This window comes from Tachysurus vachellii, chromosome 15 (genome assembly GCF_030014155.1).
Source record: "Tachysurus vachellii isolate PV-2020 chromosome 15, HZAU_Pvac_v1, whole genome shotgun sequence".
In the NCBI taxonomy this organism is placed as follows: Eukaryota; Metazoa; Chordata; class Actinopteri; order Siluriformes; family Bagridae; genus Tachysurus; species Tachysurus vachellii.
The window spans coordinates 10,561,006-10,570,063 of record NC_083474.1 but is presented as its reverse complement, the minus strand read 5'-3'; positions in this window follow the sequence as shown (position 1 = coordinate 10,570,063).

Genomic DNA, 9,058 nt, shown 5'->3' with positions numbered 1-9,058 from the left:
GTATTAGTACTACTTTGTTATTTTTTAATAATTATAATTTCTATAATGTTATTCTTTTTATTTTATTTAAATAAAAATGAATTTAATAAAAAAAAAAAAAAAAAACACCTAGATTTCAAGAATGAATGTTTGGATTATTCTGAGCACCAATTAGGTTTGTGCAGTGTAAGGATTTTCTCGTCCTTACACAATATTACCTTGATGTTTACTCCCATTGTATTATACGACCAGACCTGTCAACCTTTATGCATTTTATAATATTGGAGTATACTATGAGTTAGTGCTCATAAATATGTCTTTTTCTCCCAGGTAAAATGTGAGTTGAGCCAATCAGCAGGTGGATCTGGAATGATTTATACAGATGTATTGAACTCTCCAGCATTACTGTAACTAGCCTGGAAGCCCCGCCCTCTTTCCCAGGCTCACATGTTCTTGGAAAATTTGGTTTACTGCTGATGTTATTACTAAGTGATAATATATGCAGTTTTTTGTTTGGTTTTTTCACACATGCTGTAAAAATGTCAGGATGTAGAAAACTGATTTGTTAAAAAATTGGTCTGTTATTTTATTTTATTTTATATGTATGTATGTATGTATGTATGTATGTATGTATGTATACACACATTATTCACTGATTTCTGCTGCTGGCACCTAGTTCCTGACTTCAAAGTTGTTAATGTTATTACACCCTCCTGTCAACCCTAGTAACATGACATCCAGCTTATGATGAGCCCATGGAGCCTGACATCACACCTCAGCTATTTGTAGACGTACAACCAACAAGACACAAAAGGCGCAACGCCTAGACACATACCACATGCCGTGCCGCCGGGAAATACGGCAACACAGCACTATGGGTCTAATGGACAAACCAGACACACAACAACAGTACACACAACTACAGAGGAAAATTAGACTAGGCAGTTCAATAGCCGGTTTCACCTTTATTGTTGTGGCTGACTGTGGCCCAGCTTCCTGACACTTTCCGCTCAGGCTTAGACACAGATGGCCACGGCTGGAACAAGTGCGCCCGCTGAGAATGCATCCAAACCCTGTAGAAGGAAGGTTGCAGTGTGTGTGTGCGTGTGTGTGCATGTGTGTGTGTGGCAGGTTCAGGCAGACTAGACTGGGACAGCAGGTTTGGGTGACCTCTGACCTGCATGAGTTGTACCGGGTGTGTGTGATGTACATGTGCACACTAGCACCTGTAGCATTCAAGTGGCCAGACAGGCTTTCTGCAGAAGAGTTGGCTTTGATGGAGTCAAGAAAGGATGCTTCTGGAGACACTGTGTTTGTGTGCACGTGTATGTGTGTGTGAGATGAGCTGTGGGGGTGTTGCTGTCTGACAGGAAGTGCGGGTCAGCTGTATACGTGTGTGTGGCCAGGCCTGGGCCAGGAGGTCAGGGCTGGGCAGCCCGCAGGAAATGGCCAAGACATTCCGGCCCTGCGCAGGCGGACTTAACCCCTTAACTGCATAAATATGCAGTAAACATACACACATGCAGACTCCGGACCTGACGAAAGACCATGCATACAGAACTCGTTGCTAAAAATAGTTTTTGACTTGATAGGGATCTGTTTTATCTGTTTTTTGGAAGCTTAGTTATTTTTATTTTAATTCCACTCCACATATTCAATTTGATATTACACCACTGGTAATAATAGTGCATATAAAAATGTTTGGTGTTCAGTCCTAAATATAGCCCCACTACTTGCCCTGGACCTTGACCGCCTTCCCCGAAGACACACACAAAACCCCACAGACAGACTTACCTCCCAAACTAGAAACAATGGTAAGCAGACCCTTGTTGTGTAACACACACCCCTCCAACCCACCCACAAATGGTTTGTGATGGCTGCTACAGCTGAAAGGTCGACTCTCTGGAGTGTGCTAAGAGGGGAGTTGGGCTACTCTTTGGCCAGAGGGACACTCTGGGGAGCACAGAGACAGGAAGTGACTTTTGTAGAAGAGGAATTCTGCAGCAGTGAAAGACTCAAGGAGAAGCTGACATTTTGGAAAATTGCGATGCCATAACAGAGCTCTGACGGCCCATGGTTTGAACAGGCAGGATGTGGAGGTCTGTGGCAGGGCACGTTTACATTCCTGCACTCCAATGCTCTTGTATTAATGGCCTTTTATAAATAGGTGAGGGATGAGTCATGAGCTGGCTGTTAGCCCCAAGACCCTGCACCTTAGGAGTGGCCCTTTGGGACGGCAGCCCTTTTGGCTTCCTGGTGCCACATGCAAGCAGGGTTTCAGTCCACATGCTATTCCAGATAGCAGACGGAGCACGTGCAGGGGTCTTCCTGTTTTGGGATGCTGCCCTAACCTTGAGCAATTTGATTTTCCTGCATCAACCTGCAAAACAGACATCTGTTATCTTTCTGCTTTCTATTTGCATCCCATAGCATGATGTCCATCTTATACCTTTGTTGCAGAATTAGTTGAGATTAGTAAAAAGTCAGACTTTAAAGTATTTGGTTAGATTCTCACCAGATTTTTCCAATTATAGTAAATTCAGGGTGAAGCTTGTTTCTTCAAGCAGAAGAAGGGCTTGTCATTTATGTTGCCTGTAATTTCAGAACACTTCTTTTTACTTCTGCACTCTGATTTCAGCTTTTAATGGACTCGGAATGTGTTTTGTGAGAGTAAAAGAGAGGGAAACGAGTGAGGTGTGTGTGTGTGTGTCTTCTGTGAGATGACTATGTCCATAGTGGTAATGGCACTGTTCCAGGTCAAGAACAGAGCCAGTTAGGGGTCTGTGTGTTTCACATCCCTCTTCAACCAAACACAAACACACATGTCCGGCCAATCTAATCCACAGTATCTCTTGGCTTGCTTGTGCCAGAAACACACAAACACACACAAACAAACACACACACACACTTTGCTTGTTCTCTTCTTTAGCTCTTGCTGCATTCTTCCAGTGATCTTTCCTCCTTTCTCTCCTTATGCTTCCTCATCCCCATCCTCCTCTCATCTCCAGAGTTGTGGCAACAGGCACCTCACTGGTCTTGCTCACATCATCTTTTTCCACTTCCTGTGTCTTGCTCCCCATGCCCCTTTACGCCCACTCCTTTTTCCTCCCCCTATTTCTCACAGCTTCTCTCACTGTCTCTGTCCCTCTCTCTTTCTTCGGGACGTGACTCTACGCACAGACATTGGGGCCTCTGCCAGCATGCAGGGGCAGAATGTCTAAACAGTATCTATACACATACATACACTTCCATGTATGGGTACACACCCCCAGAAGCCTGTTATTGATTCTGAGGCCAGTCCCTGGAATTACAACTGGATGTCCTAGTTACTCAAAATATTCGTACACATTATATGATTACCAAATATCCTTTTGTTAAAGTTAACAGTACAGTCTCCTAACAACATACTTTCACTGCATTTATTTAGCACCTAAAAAAAAATAGCTCGCATATTCAGCCATACTCAACGAGTTGTACATCTCACTTCAGTCAACATCTCAGTTCTTCTGCCTCCTCCCAAGCACGTCTGTCTCACATTTTCATTTTTTTACACTATTTTCCCACCGTTCTTGTCTTTCTCTCCCTTGTCTCTTTTTTCATATCACTCGGGAGAGAAGAAGAGAGTGCAAAGTTCTGCCTCATGACTGAATTCTGCTACGCTCAACTAAAATGTCTTAGTTGTGTGATAGTTTTTCCACAATTGGTCAAATTGTGGAACATGTGATCCTGGGAACAGAAGAAATGCTGAAAGTGTGTCAGAGTGCCTTGTTAGAAGTGGCAAGAAAGAAAGTGAAAGAGTGAGGTGCAAGCTGCGGCCTGCACAGGAAGCAAGGGAGGCTGGTGCGGTGCAGGAGAGGGCACAGGCAAGCCACACTAAGAGAGAATGTTCTTCTAATCTGAGCTGCAGCGTGCACAAACCCACACACACACACACTGTTATATCATCAGTGGCAAGCTTGAATCTATAGTGGAACTCATAGATGACTATAGCTTTCACAGTGTTTACTGCTCAGCTAAACACTGGCCAGTTAGTCTTACTAATGGGAGCACTAATCCCCCTCACCATGACATACACTTATTCCTCCGTACAAACATTCACACGCACACACACACACACACACACACACACACACATACTGTATATATATATGGAGGTTCTATTCTACTCTCATTCCTTGTCTTATATGCGTAGTACACACCTATGAACTATACAGCTTTTTAAAATTCTCACACAAAGAGTGCATAGTGTAAATTGGTGCAAATTTCTTTTTTTCTCCATAGATTTTATAGTGACATCAAACTTGAATGTAAATCCTTGTTAGCAGCAGCAGGTTATGATCATATATATGATCATCTTGGTTGGGGCAAGACAATATTAATAACAACCTTGTCTCAGACATTATTAAGTTGAAAGGTTATTCCACTTGACCTATGCTATAGGCTTCTGTCAAGTGAGCTTTTAGAGTGACAACCATAGATAGTTGAGAGTCACAACATACAATTATCCTGCATGCATTGTAGCAGACTGTTTTGTGCTGTTTTTAAGAACAACTGTGTTTTGTTCTTCTGTTTTTAAGGTTATTTTTATTAACTAGTATTGACAGGTTCCAGCAGAATTTCTAGCCTGAAAACATCTCATAAACCACACAAAAGAACTGAAACTAGCCCAAAAATGTAGGCCATTGGTAAGGGGATACATTTTTTTCTATTTCTCAGTCTTTGCATGGGAAACAAGTATTTCACACATCATGCTGATATACAGACATTATCCACTCTATAACTCTTTCCCTATCCTAATCTTTGTAATATGTCTTACAATAGAAGTCTTCTGTACATCATATACACACTGTCAGTATTTGCACTTTGCCTTTAATTGCAGAAATTTTATTATTTTTCATTCTGAAGATTTGCTATAACATGATCTTTGTGACCAGTGAGTGTTTTAATCTATTCCAAACTTGCAACCCCATTAACTTTCCTGGCAAAAGCATTGGGCAGAGCAAAAAACCTTACGCAAGTTGGCCTTTTTAGTGCTTGCTACAATTCTTATTTTTGACCGCTATTTGCAAAAAGTATGGAAGCTAACTGGGGAAGTTAGCACACTGCTCAGTAATTACTCAATATTTAAAAAGGTGAGCAAATCAGTAAAAGAAATGGCTTATATCTGTCAAATAGCTGCATTTGCTCCATTGCTCTTTCAGAGGTAATTAGATTAATATTTGTTGATTGGCTTCTGTAAATGGCTGATTACATTATGTTTCACCCATCTATCTTCACCTTCAGTTGTTATTAATTAAAAGATAAAAAAGTTATTAATTAGTTATTAACTAAAAAGAAGTTGATCAAATCTGTGCAATGTTTTCTGTTTTTAAAACAGCTGTAAGTAATGTTAGCCAACTTCCCCAATTCAATTCGACATCCATACTCCCTTTCTCTAACTTATGTAGTGTTCTTTAAATGTTGCTTGCTGCCACTTTAAGGTGTTTAGTATTTGCACATGTGGGTGTGTAAAAGCTTAAGCAAGTAAAACCCAAACTTCTTCACACATCCAAAGTCAGTTTCAGCAGATACACTCTACTCAGTGGGTTATAGGAGATGGTGACACTGATAAGTCCAGTGCTGCCATGCCTCTTTCACAGAATTAATAGAATGTGTTTAATGGTCTCACACAGCCCAGGGGCAGCGCCTGCTTTACTGGCCATGGGGGAACAAAGTCTGGACAGATTTTTATACACCCAGCCAAGCCTGTACAGACCAGGCCTGCTCGAATCTCAAATCCACAGCAGAAGAGTAAGAGCCAGAATCAAAGATCCAGCATAGCCTCAAACCGATAATGTCACACCTTGCATGCACACACACACACAGTATCAGGTTCAATATATGTGTGTGTGTGTGTGTGTGTGTGTGTGTGTGTGTGTGTGTGAAAGAGAGCATATGGATGCAGTTCTCTCACTCTGCCAGGTCTTTGCTCAGCTGTGTCTGGGCTTGCTCCCACTGCTCTCTGCTGTTTCTCCTCCCCTGTCTTCCCTGCATATCAATGTTTTCTCTCTGAGCTCGTCCAGCATCCCACATCACTAATTCATCACCTGTGTGTGTGTGTGCGTGTGTGTGTATGTGTGTGCATGTGTGTGTTAGAGAGAATCTACACAATTAAAATTATTTTTCTTATTACTGTTATTACAATATTATGTTTAGCAACAATTCGGCAATAGAAGCAAAACAGTTCTTTTGTACTGATAATACTTCATACATAAATAGCATTTCTGTCATTTCTGAAAAAGAATACATTGCTTTTATTGCTTGAATATCTAGTAAATAATACAATCTAAATAAGGTTTTTTTTAAATGTAAAAGATTCGATCAACTGATTTAATCTTATAAATGCTAATTAAATATGCTACAAAATTGTGTGTGTGTGTGTGTGTGTGTGTGTGTGTGTGAGAGAGAGAGAGAGAGAGAGAGTGTGTGTGTGTGTGTGTGTGTGTGTGTGTGAGTGCAAAACAGTTAAAATATATAAACAGGGAGTCTATAATAGAGGGAGTAGTAAACGATATACACTATATTAATTATTATTCATGATTAAAATATGTGCACCAATTTCTGCACCCTAGTATGGTTTATCTTAAGAAGAACTTCCAGTAAGACATTGGTGAATATACAGTATATGATTGTTAGATGGGTGTGTGTGCCCACATTCTTGTTTTAACACCTCTGGTGCAAACAGTGGGTGGTTCTACGTAAGTAGATACCAACAGCCATGTAGCAGGAAGTGGAATGTTTATGTTTGTACTCTTGCTTTCCTCACACCCACAACAACACCATACATTTTCTTGCTCACAGTGGATACACAAAAATCTACACACCCCTTTAAATATGGGAATGTAAAAACAACTAAACCAAGCTTAATCATGTCAGAACGTTTTCCACCCTCGGTGTGAAATTTAAAAATTAAGTAAAAAGAATTCAGAAACTTTTTTTATGAAGAAAAAAAACGTATCTCCATTTTCTCTGCCTGTTGATGATGGCCTTTAACAGTGTTTCATGTTCTTTTCTATCTCTCTTCTGATTGATACTTCTTAACAAGTCAGATAGCACCCATGCTTTGTAAGCTGTGGCTTTAGGCAGTCAGATGAAACCAAGAAGAAGAAGAAAAACCAACAGAAACAGCTGATTTTTATTTGTAAAACAGGATCCTTTCATTGATGACAACTGTATGATTCTTATGTTTTATACATGAGATAAAATTTCATTTTTTCATTTTATTCATTCTGAACAGAGACACATGCTCAGTTCTAAAAAGGAATGCAAACTTCTCCAACCAGGTCATTGTTATATTCTTTTTTTTCCTTTTTCTCATTTTAACAGGGGTTTTACATTTTAACAGGGGTTTGTAGATTTTTCTATCTATTGTATATTTCTGCTACTGTGTATTTGAAATAAAATGGTTTATTTTTTCTACTGCAATTTCAAATAGCTTTTTTTGTTTTGTTTTGTTTTGTTTTTTTTTTTTTGCTTTTTGCAATTGACAAATTGCCATTAGGTTGAATGGCTACTGCTTTGTGATTGAATGTAGCCTAAAAAAAACATCACATGCATAATAAGGCTGCATAAGAGAGGTGCTTTTGTTTGGCAAACTGTTGGGAGTGAATATAAGTGCAGTTTGGAGCAATAGACAGGCTTTAATTACAGCAGATTGTGTAAGGAAATAGTGACACATCAGCACACAAAAGTGGTTTCTTTCAGTTGCCCTCGTCCATATAAATTTTGTTGTCCTCAGAGTAATAGCTGATTGCCTGATCCCTATCCATTTATTCTCTCTCTTTCTCTCTCTCTCTCTCTCTCTCTATCTATCTATCTATCTCTCTCTCTCTTTCTTTTTGCAGCATTACTTTGGCTACACTGCTCTGTGCCAGATGTCCTGGCAAGACTGAACTGGCAGTTGAGGAGACTGCAGGAGTACGACGTATTCATCTAAATGCAGAAAAACAAGGGGATCAACTTCCTCTAGCTCAAGAACAGTACATTCATGCAGTCAAAAGAGGAAAATGTGCTAAAGGGCAAAGGTGAATCAGACATTTTCAAGCAATAAAGATTGAAGAATGTGAATGAATCTAATTATTTATAGACACTGATATTAGGACGCCTATTGTAAAAGGGTGTGATACATTAAATATCAATTCCTTTGTCTTTTATAGTCTACTTCAATCTTGTAGTTGCTTCAATTAAATTTTCTGAGCTGGTGCATGCTAAACAGGTTCCTTTAAAAGAAACCTATGGCCAAACTCAGCACTGTGAGATTCAGTAAAAAGGACACATTCAATTTAGTGTATGAAATCTGAAGCTAAATCCCATATGTTGTAGTTGTGATTTTTTTACATATCCTTGCCTGCTGTAGCTATGCAGTGTGTGCTGTGTTGGCAGAATGTGTGTACCCTTTTGCTCTGCTTGGATGGAGTCATAGCCCCTTGCTGTGACTGTAATGGCCCAGTCAGCACAATATGCACCGTTGCCCTTCTCCGCTACCCCATTCCCCTCTAATGTCAGTGATGACTCAACTCTTTAGAATCCACACACATATACACACACACACACACACACACACACACACACACACACACACACACACTGCCACTGTAAAATCCAAAAAAAAGCTTACTTATAGATTTAAAAAATGCTAATATTTGGCTGCATGTACATCTGTGTACTGTATGTCTGGTACATATATATTTTGCGTGTTGACAAGTCAGAGTGGCATGAGAGCATCATGGGCATCCATTATCAGTCCACACCCTTTGACATTAGCAAGCCTGAAGTGGGTAGTGGCACTACTTGCTGCCCGATACCAGATACCTATGACCCCTGGCATTTCATTTAGAATGACCCACTGGCATAATTCCTTCATATGGGAAGAGCCAGGCTGGGCACTGAGCACTGGTCTAGCACCGAGACACTCTTCTTCATAATGAAAAGCCATCATGTTTAATTTCTCATGGCCTATAACCTTATAAACCAATGAGCAAGTAATGTATCTTTTCATCTGGTGTTATGATCATTTTAATTAGCGTTAGTTCAGACTCTT